This window comes from Caretta caretta, chromosome 3 (assembly GCF_965140235.1).
Source record: "Caretta caretta isolate rCarCar2 chromosome 3, rCarCar1.hap1, whole genome shotgun sequence".
NCBI classification, from domain to species: domain Eukaryota; kingdom Metazoa; phylum Chordata; order Testudines; family Cheloniidae; genus Caretta; species Caretta caretta.
This window is the reverse complement of record NC_134208.1, coordinates 36,783,215-36,800,350: the sequence shown is the minus strand read 5'-3', so window position 1 is coordinate 36,800,350 and position 17,136 is coordinate 36,783,215. Positions and strand designations below refer to the sequence as shown.

Sequence of the window (17,136 nt, the reverse complement as noted above, 5' to 3'; positions counted from 1 at the left end):
CTGGGAGGGAGTGGGAGCATCGGGTGAGGGGAGCTTGGGGCTGCAGCAAATAACTCCGCGGGCCGCATGTTTGAGACCCCTGCTTTATGACAAGCATTCCCATGAAAATGTTAATCTCTGATGCATGAAGAGCTATCTTTCTGGTGACATGAAGCCATCAGAGATTTTTCCACACCAGCTTTCTTGAATGATTATTGTTTATATTATGGTAGTGCTTAGGAACGACAATCAACTATCAGGGCCCTATTGTGCTAAGCACTGTACAGACAGCAAGCAAACAAGACAGTCAATGGCCCAGAGAGGTCACAATCTGCTCACAGTCTACAGTAACATCCTACCAACAAAAATGTGATTTTTATAAAACTAGCATGTGCTTTACACGTATTTATGACTTTATGTATTGAATCCATATATGAATATGAACGTGTCACCTTTCAAGTCATTACAGTCCAGGTGCTCACATAGCAAATAGTATAACTCTCATGTTTATATCTGTAAATAAACCCCATCTGTTCTTAATAAACCCATCAAAAATCATTAAAGGGAGTTAATCTGGTGGCGGTTGGTAACATTTGGAGGAGTCTTACATCTCAAAACACTGATGCAAAAGACCCCTGAGACAGCAAAAATAAATTCCAGGATATTATAAACACTAGGATTTTAGTATGCAGTGTAGTTGTAGCCATGTCAGTCCCAGGATATTAGAAAGACAAGCTGGGTGACGTAAAATCTTTTATTGGAAGATATTTGGAAGTTGGTCCAATAAAAGATATTATGTCACACACCTTGTCTAGCTAGGATTTTAGCACATTCTTATGGAAAGCCAGCAGTTCTATTTCCTTTACTCTATCACTATTCAATGATCCTAGTGTTTTTTTAATCTATATTTGTTCTACTTTCTCTTTAGATATCCCTCCAAACTTTTTTATCTTTATGTTTCTCATCATACCTAAGTTTTTTTGGACAGGGACCACATCCTCACTTACTTATTTTGTAAAACTCACAAGTGTTGTGAAGCTAATTCCATTAATGTTTGTGAGATGCTCTAATGTTACAGTAATGGATGCTATAGAAATGCCTTACATACTTTTCTGTTTGCTCTGGAAAGCACCTAGAGTAGTTTTGAGAGCTGTAGAAATAAATAAATAAAATATCTGAATTAAAATGCGGCAAGAAAGTTTGCAAGAAATTTACATATCTTCTATGATGTTTTTATACCATAAATGTTCTTCTTAACTTAAGCAACACTTTTTACAAGTGCTTAGTCTATGGGTAAAAAATTTTCAAAAGCACCTAAGTCCCCTGTAATAATGGGACTTAGGTACCTTTAAAATTTTTACCCTATATTTTATATGCTTTTACTATTTTAGTAAAAACATATTTTGAAACAATTCAGATAAGAGAATTTCAGAACTATTGTTTATGCACTCAATTTTTCTAATGTGTTGTCTCTTTTGCACCCCTCAATTGCACAGAAATATTACTTAAGTACCCATCTTTTTGTGTAATTCCATGTCCTAATTATGTAATTGTGTGTATTTAAACTAATTTCATAATTGGCATGCATATGTTAATTAAGGCCCATAATGATATGTTCATAAATAAACAAATTATTCTATGGGAAGGATTGTTCCAAACACAATTTTTTTTTATTTGCTGACCCAAAAATAACATGACCTGAGATATAACTGGAAAGTGTTACAAGGGAAAAGTTTAATATTTAAAGAGAAAGCGTCCTATTTAACATCCAACCTGTTACATAATGAAAAAGCAGTAGCATCTTCAGCAGTAAACAGTCCATGTTATAGTCAAAATATTTGGTATGCAAATGCATGTAACTAAGAATCAACTATTAGGAGGTAGTTAGAGCCAGTGGGTAGGGTCCTGGCCTTAATTCTGTTCCTGTCTCTGCTGTGTGACTTTGGGCAAGGTATTGCATACCTCTGTAAAATGAGGAGAATCGTACTTTTCTTCCTTTACAAAGCACTCGGTGATCAATGTATGAAGGCCAGTATATAAGAGCGAAGTATTTTTAATTAAATACATTAACAAGCTTAGTATTTAGTTCTTTCTGTGAGAGCTATTCGGGAGCCTTCAGGAATTTTGACTGTACTGCAGCCTGCAAAACCACCCTCAGTATTTTCCCTCATAGCCAGAGTCATCCCCTTCACTGATAGAACATTTCCCATTGCCCTGGCTTCAGGTCATTTATGGCTTAATCCCACAAGGGACGAAGGACACTAACACTTAAGCACATGCTGATCTTTAAGCACATGGGTAGATCCACTGGAAAGTGCTTAAGCTTTGCTAGGCCAATGCTAAAGTGCTCAACACCTTGCAGGAATAAGCCCTTTGGCTTAAGTAGTGCAGGATTCCCAGAATCCTGTTGCAGCGAGTAATAAGAATGCCTTCCTTAACTTCCCAAAAGGCATTTCTACACCTGTACAGGATGGCTCATCTTAGATAAGTGAGGTAAGGTGACTTGCTTTCTCCTAGTTTTTAGGATTATAATGTTTTCTACTTTTTTAAAAAAATTATTTTAGTGCCTCGAAGAAAAGGGCTTTTTAAAAATTATTTTGTTCTATTTGACTTGTGATAAAGGAGCATTATTTGAGCGGGAGGTTTCAACCTATAACAATTTCTGGAAGGTGTTCAGATACTATTGTGGTGGGCGTGACATAAGTATAGACCATGAACACAAAATATATGGACAGACATGCAGCCAGTCTTGGGGCCCAATCCTTTGGGGATTCTGAGTGCCTCAAGTATCTTTGGAAAGTCATATAAAACTGAAGAGAGATTAAACCTATAGGTTACAAACCAGTTGGGTCCCACAGAAGTTAATTTTTAAAAGTTATAGAATTTAATAGAGAATCATGACTTTTATAGATTAAACCCAACCTGGAGAAATTAGTAGAGGAATACATCTCTGCTTTAGAATACTATCGAATGGCTTATAAATTACAGAGGAATTCCATATTTGATCAGATCTGCAGTCCATTCTACCCTGGAATCTTATCTCTGACAGTAGCCAGTACTAGCTGTTTCCAAGAGCGGAGTTTGGGGCGGGGAGGGAGGGAGAACTAAATGAAAGACTATGGGAAAAAATCTTAGGCACCACATGTGCTGTTGGCTTTCCCACCCTGATCCAAGACACAGTCAACACACATTCATAAAGTCAAAATTCACCCCCTTCCTGATTTTTAGTTTTGTTATCAAAGACACTAATAACGATTTAAAAAATTCAGCCCAAACCTACTCCCTAGGCTCAGCTACTCCTCCATGAGGACGGGTCAGCCAAGACTCCTTGTTGCCCTGCAAACCAGTCCTCCATATCTTATATCCATGTTGTTAATGACCCCACCTGCTCTAATGAGTCAGGAGGAATCTATCATTAGCTCCCTGCAGGGTTCCAACGTCTGTTAAAAGCATGAGGTACTAATAGAAAAACCTTGCCACATTCATGTATGGACTCCACTGAATTTCTGTTCTCAAAGAGAGTTGGAGCATAGAGCTAACCTTTCTACTGTTTTGTGCAATATGGAGCTAAACTGCAAAGAAAATTTGACCATTTTCTTCAACCTCCATCTTTACAAATGCCTACAGTGCTGTTGTACACAAAGCACCACCCGCCACCGCTACTGCTCTAGACATTTGTCCAGCAAAATCACATACTAACGATGCCTGTCTGGCTCAAAAGTACAAGGTCGTTCAGATACCTACTTTGCAAATCTACTCTTCCCCCAGGGCCTCCAGGAACAACCCACTAGGTTGTCAGAATAACAGCTCATCCCTTATGGCTTGGCAGGGGCACAGATATTCTGGGAAAGGAGAAAAGACATCATTAAGTTAATTTGCATTTAAAAATACAGGTAATTTCCTTGTGCTTATAACAGAAATATTTTAATTCTCTTCAGTTCTACTGTTTGACAGTCTGAATATTTATTAGCAACTATTGGTTCTCCAGATGTGTAAGAGCAGATAATACAATATGGTTTTATCTCCATGTCAAATAATAATCCAATAAGGAGTTAAACTATGCACTGATCTCTGGACAATATGAAATTAACATTTGCCAAGGAAGACAAAAGGGTTATTTCCCTGACCAGGAAGGGTTTATGCAGGAGCAGATTAAATTTCATAATCCTAACACTGTGTAAATAAAATAAAAGTTAAGACACTGGTATGCTTTTCACTTTACTGACCTTTCCGTTTAAGGATTAATGCTAAGAAAACTTAAACCCAAAGAACAGGGTGAGAGTGGAGAACTGTCTTTTTGGTGTATTGTATTTATGTATTATAACATATAACCACATGAATTAAATGTGGCTATCATGGTTGATGTATAATATAAGCAGAGCTGGTACGCCTTAAATTAGGGTTACCTAACACTTTCCATTTTAATACCAGGTGCCAGAGGGAGGGGAGAATAGGAGCAAAGGTGCAGGACAGACACAGACTAGGGGTAAGAGGGACGGATGGGTTTATAAGCATGAACGCACACTCCCCTTCAGAGGCTGAAATAGAACCCAATACTCCGGAGTCTCTACTCCACTGCTATCGGTGTTTCAACTCACCACTGATGGCTGGTTCATATGGAAAATAACAGTCTATTACTCCTACATTATTCCACTTCCTGAGTCATAGAGATCTGTGCTGCGAATCTAGAAGCTCCAGTTCTATTGATGACTCTGGGGGGGGGGGGGAGAGTTACTGTGGTTCCACATGTTGGAAATTGGTTTTTTACCGTTTGCTTTTTAAAAAAAAAAAATTAGAAAATTACATTTAAAAAGATGTTAAAAGAATGTGAAGGTTGCACAGTCAGGAAGTCACAAGTTAGGAAATATCAGAATTTAGGAAGTTAGAAAATGCCTGAACAACTGTTCCCTTGTGCATATACATTGTGTCAGTCTTTACTGACATGATCAGATACTTTTTTTGACCCCTACCTTATTCAGGGCCCAGGATGGACCTGCTCAGAGAATAAATCAGGGTTGTGAAGTGCCTCAGACTGTTATCTGTAGGGCCACTGCCTTATTTGATGCAGAAGTTGAAAGGTGTGTATGCTATTTATGGGTACTGGGACAGGCAGGTCTAGCCCTGCTCAAAGTTAGAGGTCTGCCCCCTCAACTAAGGAGAAGGAACCAATAGGCACAGTCCAGAAAGGGAGTATATTGGACAACAAAAGAGAAAACGAGAACAGGAGTGAGGTCAAAGGTTAAAAATAAGGGATCCAAACAGACATATCAAGCACAGAAACTCGGACAGAACCTGCTGCTCCTCAAAGGCATGTGAGGATGCAGTGGACAATGCCCAGAGGAACTCTGCCCAGAGACTTGATTCAATGTGGGACCAGAAATAGGTCCCACAGTCACAGAATACCCCACGCCCCTAGCCAGCTTCCTTCTCCTGATGTGATGGATGCCCATCTCCTCTTCCAGGAGAAGGTTGATGAGGAGGTGCCACAACTTTGTGGGCCCATGGATGGGGTGTGCAAAATTTCAATAAGAGGTTCTGGAAGAGGGGCTTCAACCTGACACACCCTGCATAGATGTGTGCCAGGGTCTCCCTCTGGCCACTGAAGGGAATTGGCACCAGAGGAGTTGAAGAACTATGCCTTACAGCTCCATGGAAAAGCTGCCAATTAATATCCCCGGTGGACTGTAGAACCAGAGTGGAGTACAGATTGGCCTGGGTTCCTTTCCCTCCGCAGATGGCAACAGTTCCGGTCACTTAGTGTTGGGGCAGAATCTGAGAGCGACAAAGTGGATAGTAAAAAGCATGAGAGTGTACAGATGTTCTCTGGGCATGGTTTGGATGTGGACTGGCTGGATGTTGTGCAGCCAGCTCAGGTGGAAGGTCAAGGGCTGACAGGAAGACTTGTGAGACAAGGGCCCAATGACGAGTTCCAAAGGGCAGGGATGAAGGTTGGGCAGGGAGCACCTCCCACAGGACACACTTGAGGAAAGCGAGAGAAGCAGGAAGTAAGACTGCTTTCACCTCCTGGAGCACATGACCAGCGATGCACAGGGTGGGCAGCCCCATGCTCTGTGGCCAAGCACCGCAGGTCCACCCAGTCCCATCAATCATTCCAGGAGGTCTCAAAGTCTGGTGGTACCAGCCAGGACTGTCTTTTGGTGCACCAAGGGAGACTCAGCCATCTGCATACAGAGATGGGAGTTGTGTCACAGGGGTTCTGTGAGGAGGTCCCCCCTTTCAGCGGAGGCTATGGGCCTGATCACTGCAACTAGCTTCCAGATCCCGAGCAGGTCCTGGCAGAAGATCAGCAGCTCAAATAGGTCTCAGGGGAGAAGTTTCGGGTGGAGATAAAGGAGCTGCTGGTTGCATTGCACCCTCGAAGGTGGCAGAGGAAGGTGTGTGCCAGCATATTTCATGCGAGACTAACTGCGGCTTTCAGGAGTCTCTGAAGGCCAAAAGCATAGACGTGGCTATGGATTCAGATCAGGCTCTGCCTGCCCTCCCCAGGGGGAGGCTCAGGACACCCACAGAGACCCAGAGCATCCCCAGCCAGAAAAATTGCAGGATCTTCTTCTGGAGGCTCACCAGGTACCCATGGGCAGGCTCAAGGTGTTAAATCAGTGCCAGAGTATGGAGAGGACCAGCTGGTTGAGCACCAATGGTCTCCCCAAAGAAAAAGGCTCTGGAGCAGCCCCACCAACCTCCACAACTGGTCAGCCATCCAGACCCCTAGACTGCCTCTATTATGCAGTAGGGAGGGATCGGTGGCAGAAAGGTACACTCCCAGACAGAGCAGTGGACCTGCCCCCCACCGAATAGGCCAGAACACTGGTGGGAGGGAGCTCACCTGCCACCCATCCTTGACCATCTGTCCAGAGATCTTGACCCAGTTGACAGCAGAGGAGATTGCCAAATAGATGGCTTGGAAAGTCACTACCAGCTCCATGTCTCCCAGGTCCTGGAGCATGAGAAGCACATTATCGGCATATGCCTACAGTACCACCCACAATTCCAGTTCCCAAAGCACCAGCTTTGTCATCCTCTTGCAGAAGAGATGGAAAAATGCCTTGATATCGATGGTATAGAGCTGGCGAGATAGCGAGTGGCCCTGATGTACCCCTCAATTGAAGGTGACAGGTTCAGTCAAGGCCCAGCTGAACTTGCCCAGACACTTCGCAGAGGCATACAGCACCTGGATAAACCCCCACAAAGCAGAGCCCAAAGCCAAATGTCCACCAAGTACCCATGAGATATTCATGATCCACCATCAAATGTCTTTTTTCAGTCCATAGACAGAAGGGCAAATGACAGACCAGCCCTACATGCTAGATGGAGTAGGTCCTGGACTAGATAGAGATTATCAAAGACAGTGAGGCCAAGGACCATGTAAGTCTGTTTGGGGTAGATTCAGTGGTGAGCTGGAGCCAGTTTGCACCAGTTCGCTAGAACCGGTTGTTAAATTTAGAAGCCCTTTTAGAACGGTTTGTTCCGCGAGGGACAACTGGTTCTAAAAGGGCTTCTAAATTTAACTGGCCAAAAGTGGCGCCTTAGGCGCCGACTCCACGGGTGCTCCAACCCTGGAGCACCCAAGGGGAAAATTTGATGGGTGCAGAGCACACACCAGCAGCTCCCCGCCCCACCCCCGGCCCCAGCTCACCTCACCTCCGCTCTGCCTCCGCCTCCTCTCTGAATGCACCGCCCCACTCTGCTTCTCCGCCCCCCTCCCCCCCGGCTTCCCGCAAACCAGCTGTTCGCGCGGGAAGCCGGGGCAGGCTGAGAAGCAAGCGGCGGCTTCCCACTCAGGCCCAGGGAGGCAGAGCAGAGGTGAGCTCAGGCGGGGGTGGAGGGGGGCGCGAGGAGGGCCGCCCATGCCGCAGCAGGTAACCCGGGGGGGGGGGTGGTACAGGGGAACTGCTCCCCCCCCAGCTCACCTCCGCCACCCTCAGCCTGAGTGGGAAGCTGCGGCCTGCTTCTCAGCCCTCCCAGGCTTCCCGCCGAACAGCTGATTCGCGGGAAGCCGGGGAGGGGAGACGTGGAGAAGCAGAGCGGGGCCATGGGTTCAGGGGAGGAGGCGGAGCGGCGGTGAGCTGGGACCAGGTGCGGAGAGCTGCCTGTGGGTGCTCTGCACCCACCAAATTTTCCCCATGGGTGCTCCAGCCCTGAAGCACCCAAGGAGTCAGCGCCTATGGCGCCACTTTAGATGTGATCAGTGGGGGAGCAGCCACTCCCCCTGCTCCCCCCTAGCAACACTCCCCCGCCCTTATGAGCCAGAGGGACCTGCCGGATGCCCCAGGTAAGCACCGCTGGGACTCCCCACCTCGCCCCGGCAGGTGCCTCTGGCTCTTAGGGGTGGGCACCCACTACGGTGGCCCACAAGACCCTCCTGCCCAGTTCCGGGGGCAGTCAGGGGACAGGGTGGATGGGGCAGGGGTCCTGGGGGGGGCGTCAAGGAACACGGGGGGGTTGGATGGGGCAGGAGTCCCGGGGGGCGGAGGTGGACAACAACCCCCTTGTGGGGTGAGGAGGGAACCCGTTGTTAAGATTTTGGCAGCTCATTACTGGGTAGATTATGTCTACCAGCATGGACCCCAGCCACAGCAAGATGGTGTGCACTACAAATTTATAGTCCATGCTGAGGAATGAAACTGCGTGCCAATTCCTTAGGTTGTGAAGGTCCCTCTTTTTAGGCAGCAGGGCAAACAAGGCCCACCTGCATGATATGGGGAGCACCATGTCCCCAAGGACTCAGCCAAATGGTGTCAAGGTCCAGGCTGATCGAACTTTATGGTCAGCCTGTCAATGCCTGGAGATTTGTTGGTGGGCATCAGATTAGAAGGCTTCTGAGAACTTGGCCAGAAAGAGAGAGAGGCTTCTCTAGCTGGTCCTGGTTGCCCATTCTGAATGTAGAGAGTTCATCCCACAGGACCACACAGACATCAGCATCAGTCAGAATTGAGGAGGAGAGGATAGCGCAGAAGGGTCTGGCCCTTCCCCACATTTCCATGTGACCCATAAGAGGGAGGGGTGCCAATCTCTGCCAGGAAGCAGGTGATATGCTTTGTTGGCACACCTCTTTTTCTCCAGGGCATAGAAGAAGTGGGAGTCATCATCAATCTTCCAAAGAAGCTGGATGAGGGGTGTAACAAAGGCACTCAGGCTCCTTGGTCATCAAGGACCTGGAGCTCGTCCCACTTCTCCTAACACTTACTGCAAAGGGTTGGCTCGCTGGTGCAAGAGATCAGGCACCTCTTCAGCTCCAAAACCTTTTGCCTCAACTGCTCTGTTGCCACATCCATCCTCAGGCTGCCCCTGCCCCACTGGTTGTAGTCAAAGCAGAATTGCTGGGCATGTGCCTTCGCCACATCCACCTTCTCTTCACCAAGGGAAAGGTATACCTCTGCCAGGCCAGCCAGAACTCCCAGAACAACACTGCAAACCCCACATCCTCCAACAGGCTGTTATTGAAATGCCAGTAGGCTGGCCCTGGCAATGAGAATAAAATGGCCATCAGGTGGTGGTCCAAGCATGGGGCCATCCCGATGCAGGAGGCATGGGCCTGCAAGATGTTAAATCAAGTTAAATCACAGTCCATCCAGGAATGGCATGACCTGGTGTCCTTTACCTGGACATAAACTGAAGGTGATAGAGACATCCAGGTGGTAGTCATGCCGAACCTCCACCTGAGAGTGTTGGTTGACAATCTCCCTGAAGAGGTTCATGGCAGCCTGTCACACCTCTCTTCCACGGCAGTCCAGTGCATCCAGGGTAGTATTAAAATCCCCACCCAGGAGCAGGCACTCATGGAAATCCAGAGTGCCAAGAAAGGTGGATGCCTAACCTATAGAACTTCACCCACTCTGGATCCAATATCAGGGCACAGATGTTAACCAGGTAAAGAATCAACCCCGTCACACAGACCTGGAGGTGCAGCAAGCATCCTGGCATGACCTTGGCAACCCCCAGCATATTGAGCAACAGGTCTGTAGATAAAGGGGTGGCCACCCCACCCAAGATCTCAGTGAGGTGGCTGAAATACACCCGATCCCCCCACTCTAGCTGGAACCGGCAGCTGGATCAGTGAGAGTCTCCTGCAGGAAGATCACAGAGTATGCCCCCACCAGAAGGAATGAAAGTACCTAGTACCTGTGGAGACTGACCATACAGCCCCGGTGTTAAGTGATGTGAAGGCAGTTGGATTCATTGTGGGGGATTGAGTATCCTGGGCTGGGAGTGCTGCCCATCTCTGCAGAGCCACAAAGCAACCTATGGTCGATCCCAAATGCAATCAGGGAATAGTGGAAGCTGCGAGCCCACTGGAAGGCTGCAGCATCCTGTTTCCTAGTGCCCTTGCTTTCCCGCATCAAGGCCCTCATTGTCTAGGGGACAAGATTAAAATCCCCCCACTGCTAGAGAGTGAACTGCACCATCCCTCTGGAGACATTCATATCTGCTATGAACTGGCACAGCCCATCCTGCAGCGCAGTGGAGGCCAAGAGCTCCGTAACCTTAACCAAGCCCACGGATTCCCAGTTGTTCTCTAGCTGGGCTCTGTCAACATCCCCACGGCCTTTGGGCAGGGACACATGTACCATTCCCTCAGTGGTAGCAGAACCACAGCACAGCACATCCACACTGCATTATCCCCCTTGTCTCCTGACACAGGAGGGAGCTGTGGAGGGAGCATAGCAACCCCCAGTGGAGGAAGGAAGGGAAATACAAATAAGGCCTCCCAAGAAAGAAGAAAACACCACCTCAGGGGCAGCATTAGCATAGGAGGTAGAAGTGGAGGGATCAGGAGTGAGATTGGTGTCTCAAGCTGCTGAGCTACAGGGGGGCAGCACCACCTCACCAGACACAAGGGTTGAATGGGCAGGTGTAGGGGGCCCCTCGATGACACCAGGCTTGCGCACCACAATGGTCTTGGTGCCTGCAGCATCAGATTGGGCACTGACTTGGTCGGGGTCCTCATGCTGCTCCAGGAACAATGGCCCTGTCTGAAGAGGGGGTGCCCCAGAAAGCTGTAAGCCCAGCTGCGTGGCACCAGCTGTTACCTCAGTGGGGTTGGCAGCCAGAAGCGCGGTGCGATCTGTAACCAGGCAGGTGGAAAGGGCAGGAAACACCCCAGACACAAAAACTAGGGCCATCATCCTGGGCAATAAGCTGGGGAAAGCGAGGGGTGTTGTAGCAGATTCAGTGCCCAGATCAAGGCCCACTGGCAAAGGTTTGTCCTCAGCCTGGCTGCAGAGGTCAGATCAAGATCCTCCAACTCCTAGAAGATGGCCAAGAGGCCCCAGCCTGCCAAAAGGCTGTCCCCTCCCCATCAGTGACCAAGGCAAGTTCTACCTTGGTGCCAATAGAAGAAACAGGTTACAGAAAGGTGAGGGGGGCGGGTCTGTGAGGCCTTATCCATAAACGGCTCCATAAGGGAGACCATGTTACCTCCCTCGGCTGCCAGAACCACCTTGGCCAGCTTCACCTGCTAGATTTTTTCAGAGGGCACAGAAGCAGACCCAGAGATGGCCCCACTAGGTGCCTTATAGAAGGCCTCCTCCCCATCCTTGACAGGGAGGTGCTGGGCCCATGACTTACTAAGTTCCCCCTAAGCTGTGCGGCTGCACTGCAGTTATCAAGGGCCATGTAGGCGGGGAGAGGCGCCCCTCCCTCAGCCCGGCCCAATGAAGCCCTGCCTGTGCTGCCATGGCGGAGAAGAAACACCCCTCCCCCTGAACCAGCCCAGCCCAGCTGGAGCTGCCATGGCCGGGGAGAGGTGCCCCTCCCAAAGCTGCCGCGGCCATGGCCATGGAGAGGTGCCTCTCACCCAGCTCCAAGCTACTGCAGCAAGAGAGGGCTGGGGGAAATCCTCTTTCCCCACTGCAGCCCCAGGGCAGCCTGAACCCCAAACCCCTCATCCCTGGCTCCACCCCAGAGCCCACATACCCAGCCGGAGCCCTCACCCTACCCCCCCCCAGCACCCCAACCCTCTGCCCCAGTCCTGAGCCCCCTCCCACGCACCAACCCCTCAGCCCCACCCAAGAGCCCGCACCCCCCGCCAGAGCCCCCACTTCCCACACCCCAACCCTCTGCCCCAGCCCTGAGCCTTCTACCGCACCCCTAACCCCTCATCCCTAGCCCCACCCCAGAGCCTGCACCCCTCACCAGAGCCCTCACCCCCATGCTTACTCTCTTCCCCAGTCCTGAGCCCCCTGACACACTCAGAACCCCTCGGCCCCACCCCCGCCATACATCACCTCCATATTGGTACACATAAAATTGTAATTGTTGGGGCTACTAAGTGCTTTAGTACACCAAAACTACTAGGGTTCGAGTTGCTTTCCAGTTGTACCACAACGCAGCAGCAAGCACAGTAAGTGTGTTGTATTGTATCGATAGCCCGGGTAGATCCCAATAATCACTCAGACACATGGCTAAGTGAAAGGGTATTTTACTGGGCCTGGCGGGAAAGAGAAAGTTTAAAAATACCTAGGCAGAGAGGCTTAAACAGTTATTGTTCAAAGTGAGCAACAGCAGTAAATGTTTGGTTCTCTGGGACAGTCGAATTGGGAGTCAGGGCTCTCTAGACCTAGTGCCTGGGATGCCATCTACAGTCCAGGTCTCTATTCAGGCAAATAGGAGTTTGCAGGTTTCCAAGCCAGGCTCAGCTGGGTTCTCACACTGTGTTCCCTGCCCAGTCATGGCTCTTCCAACATTGATCTGCACCTGTCTGTAATGTCTGGCAGTCGCTGTCTGTTCCACATATGGCTCCACATACGGTTCCTGGGGATTCCTCTCTGCATCTGACTTCTCTGTAGCTCTTGGCTTGCCATGCTGCCACTGCTTCCCCACAAGAGCTGATTACCTGACCACTTCCTGGTTCAGGACCATTTGCCTTACCTAGCCTGAGGAAGGAAAATGCAATGGAGAGGAGACTGATCGAAGTTATAGTCCCCTGCTTAGCAGGTCCATCACAATTGGTATTGGCCATAAATTTATTCGCAAAAAGAAAAGGAGTACTTGTGGCACCTTAGAGACTAACCAGTTTCTTTGAGCATGAGCTTTCGTGAGCTACAGCTCACTTCATCAGATGCATTGCATCATTGCATCCGATGAAGTGAGCTGTAGCTCACGAAAGCTCATGCTCAAAGAAACTGGTTAGTCTCTAAGGTGCCACAAGTACTCCTTTTCTTTTTGCGAATACAGACTAACACGGCTGTTACTCTGAAACCCATAAATTTATTATAACTTCACCAGCAGAGATTTTTAAGGCTTCTTATCTGGATGGAGTTCTGTGGAAAGATGTATATTGTACCAATGAAAAAATTAGAATTCAAAGCTCTATTTAAACTGTGTCCTGTGACAATGTTGTGTTCACTCTGTCTGTGATATATAGATGGCTTCCATCACTGTAGTATCTGAGCCCCTCACAATCTTCAATGCACTGATCCTCACAACAACCCTGTGAGAAAGTAGTTTCATACCCATTTCACAGATGGGGAACTGAGGCAGAGAGAGACTGGCCCAAGATCACAAAGGAAGTCTGGGGCAGTGCAGGAAATTGAATCCAGCTTTCCTGAGTCTCAGCCTAGTGCGCCAACCAGCCTTCCTCCTGGTAGAAAACCTCAAGAGAGAACACAGGATAATGAAGCTTTTACTGGGGTAATGGTTCTCATTTGTAATTGTATTAGAGATGTCATTTTAGATATATGACATATGTATGACAACAGAATACATTTCTAATAGAGGGCCAGTCATTACTCAGCGTGTTGCCCAATTAAGGACTACAGGATTTGGCCCACTCTATATTCAGCCCAGCTTCATCCTATAAATATCATTTAAAAACTGCAACTTCTGAATAACAAGAAGTTCTCAAGCAAATGGGATGAAATTCACATCCCATCAGAACACCACATCACAGCAGAACACACAATATTTAGATGTAATATTAGCTCCATCAGGAAAGCAAATTCTGAAAGTTAACAAAAATTGATGAATGCTTCCTGACCGTAAGTGTTTGTAATTTTTTGCACTATATCAATGTGGAATAAGTTAACTACATGAACACCCGTTTCTCCTTTACAACTGCTGTTACTATTCTAACAGCATTATCAGCCTCACACATGTTTACCTCAGGGATATTTAGCCAGTCATAATTGACTTTTGCACAAAAACAAAGCTGCAAGCAAGGTTTAATCCATTTGGGTCTGATTTTTCACCAAAAATAATTAACTATTTAAGAGAATTTTTACAAGATCAAATATGAAAATCATAGATTAGGATTAACCTGTTCAGTCTTTCCAGTTTATATTTTTCTCTATGTTTCTCATAATTAGCAAATCTTTAAATATACAGTGCTGTATAATTTAAGACAGTACAAATAAACAAAGCATTCAGGGTTTGCACTTCCAATAACAATACTGATTTAATTGATATTTAATCATGTCACGGTACATCACCAGGGTATAGCTTAATAAATACCTCATCGCTATACTAACATCAAACCACATTTCAGCTGACAAAGTTAATACTACCTAACTGAGACTGTAAACACATGATGTGCATAGTAGTTCATCACAGGATAAAAATCTGTTGTAGAGTTGTCAGTATAGTTAATTCTATATTTAAAGATTTTCCTCATTGCAGGTATCTCATTAGTACTCTTGTTTTTTTACATATGCATTGAATACTAGGTAGTGCTTGTCACAGTTTCAGGGTAACTACTTTTCTATCTCCCTCTCTGTGGTCCACTTCAAGAGTTCCCAGTCAGGTCTCAGGTTATAAACCATCACTTGTCTCTGGGTATGGACCTTTGTCCTGCTCCCTTCTAACCAGGGTGTTTTAAGGCTGCACAGCTCCCTGCCTTATATTGTGCTATCATAGCAAGTGAGTCTACTTAAAGGCCAGCTTGTGCTTTGCTTTCTCTCTGAGGGCTACAGTGTATTGCCAGCAGTTACAGGTCACCACACGGCTCCTCCTAAGCAAGCACATTTATTCTTAAGGTAAAAGCATTATGGAAAAACAATTAAAATAATAAACAGATTTAAACACACTAACCATACCAGGAGCCACCCTGTAGTCAAATGGGGCCCTAGAATGTCAAAGTCTTTCCAACCCTTCCTTAAGGTTTGGGGCATTTGGACAGAATGTCCTGTCCATTTGCTGGATCAAAAAGAAGGCCCTGAGTCAGTTTAAACCAGCCTTTTTATATCAAATGTTCTTTCTTTGTCTCCTAGTCTCTTGAAACCCAGCTTGAACCAGTATATGTAAGCCACTCCAGGGCTGGTACCTCTATAGATTTTTTGAGTCTCTGTGAGTCACCTTTAATCACCTCTCACTCTTTTTAGTTCCTGTAGGAGTTCTGGTAACCATCCCCCCTGGAATAGAACACAGTGATACATAAACCATTCATAGAGTTAATACAGTATAGTCCCCATGTAATTGTAATATCTGTCACAGTGCTGCACAGAGGACCCGGATTTAGAAGACTTGGGGTAAAATCCTAACTTTATTTAAATCAATCACAAAATTGCCATTGACTTCAATGGGATTTGGATTTCACCTCTGGATTTTATTCCTGACTCTGTCAATTGATTCATTGTCTGACCATGGGCAAGACACTTAATTTCTCTGTTCCTTAAATGATTTCTAGAAGATTCTCTGAACCACGCTATGAAGTATCTCTAATCTCTGTTCACGAGAAGCTGGGAATGGGAGACAGGGGATTGATCACTTGATGATTATCTGTTCTGTTCAGTCCCTCTGAAGCACCTGGCATTGGCCATTGTTGGAAGACAGGATACTGGGCTAGATGGACCATTGGTCTGACCCAATATGGCAGTTCTTATGTTGTTCAGATCTCACGGTCCCTTCTGGCCTTAAGTTCCATGACTATATTTTTTAATTTCTCTATCTGTAAAATGGTGATAATTAGGTTCACCCTTGTAAAATGCTTTGTATTCTATGGATGAAAGACATTATACAAGTGGTAAGTACATTGTTTAATGTTATTATCTATATTTTATATAAAATGTATACCTTGTTCCCCTGTTTCTGTTGTTTTCCTGCAATGGTGAAACTAAAGCTCTAGCCCTGAAAACACTTAAAGTACATAGATAGTCGCATGATTAATATTAAGCATGTTCTTAAAGAAGACTGGGCCTAACTGAGAATACAGAGGAAATTGAGAAGCTGACCATCCAGAGTGCTGCCAAATGAAGAAAGAAAGAAAGAAAGAAAGAAAGAAAGAAAGAAAGAAAGAAAGAAAGAAAGAAAGAAAGAAAGAAACTACTAGATAGACAGATAGATTACATGATTTCCATTTTTACCGGTTATTATAGCTATTGTAGTAGGTACAAACATTTCAGACAAACATAATTTTCATGTTGAAGGCATCCCTATAAAATCTGACTGGGGTCCTGGGATGTGTGGATTTCCCATGGAGAGCCTTATGACATTACTGCTGGGCTTAACAGAACACACAAGGCTGGAAAGCTTGGGCAAAATTTGTAGAGACAGTAAGGTTTGTTGCCTTTTAAAAAAACAAAACAAAAACCAATGAACGCATAAAAACTTACCAGGAAGTCATGAGTAACAGATCGTCACAAGTATGAGTAAAGGTATAAAATATTAGTCCTGGTCTTTTTCTAGTAGCCAAGACTTTATCAAATCTTGTATTTTAGTATTTTGTAACTATACAGAAAATGAATCCTTGCCCAGTTGAAGTCAATGGAAAAATTCCCACTGACTTCAGTGGGTCCAGGATATCACTGAAAGTGTGATGAAGGGAGATCTTCAACAGTCAAATAATAGGGTTGGTAGATATGGGTACTGTTTCTTAAAGAAAGGAGATAAGTGGAGGCAAAAGAGGAATGTTAAAGGCTCATAACAAATCCAGAAAAGTCCTCTGGTTGATCCAGAAACAGAAAACCTATTGAGACCTCTTGGCAACGATGCGATTGGGCAGTGTACAAGATGTCAAAGAAATAAAGCTGTTGCTCATAGATACAGATCCAAAGTTGGTGATTAGTGTGGCTGGGGATCTCTGTAAAAATGTTAGTTCTAATAACACATGCAATTTCAATACAGAATAAACCTATACATTCAATAGCGGATCAAGCCCAGCAAAGAAAACATTGTTAGATTGCACAGCTGTGTTTGACTGCA

General features: G+C 46.1%; 1 long non-coding RNA gene across 1 annotated transcript in view; it reads right to left on the bottom strand.

Moving 5' to 3' along the window:
* LOC142071509 (uncharacterized) overlaps nt 1–17,136 on the bottom strand; it is an 88,674-nt gene that overhangs the window by 41,213 nt on the left and 30,325 nt on the right. The window contains exon 2 of the long non-coding RNA XR_012667568.1: nt 3,724–3,821. This is a non-coding gene — a long non-coding RNA (uncharacterized LOC142071509). The remainder of the gene's footprint in view (nt 1–3,723; nt 3,822–17,136) is intronic.